This window comes from Tupaia chinensis, unplaced genomic scaffold (assembly GCF_000334495.1).
Source record: "Tupaia chinensis unplaced genomic scaffold, TupChi_1.0 Scaffold147918_1, whole genome shotgun sequence".
Taxonomy (NCBI): Eukaryota; Metazoa; Chordata; class Mammalia; order Scandentia; family Tupaiidae; genus Tupaia; species Tupaia belangeri.
The window spans coordinates 1100406-1100629 of NW_006207768.1; positions in this window are offsets into that span (position 1 = coordinate 1100406).

Below are 224 nucleotides of genomic sequence, written 5' to 3' on the forward strand. Positions count from 1 at the left end.
TTTTTTTTTTAAGTTTTTTTTTTTTATTTTAATGTTTACAATTATCCAGTTTTAGAAGAGAGAGACTTTAACGCCATTGCCTGGTTACTTGTTTTATGCTGTAATCTAGTTTATTTTATGTAAAATGTATATTGAATGCTTTCCTTTTTTATACCTGCCTTAAATAATTTGGCAATCAGAATTAAAAAGGTTTTTTTTTTTATAACGGCTTTTTTTTTTTCCCC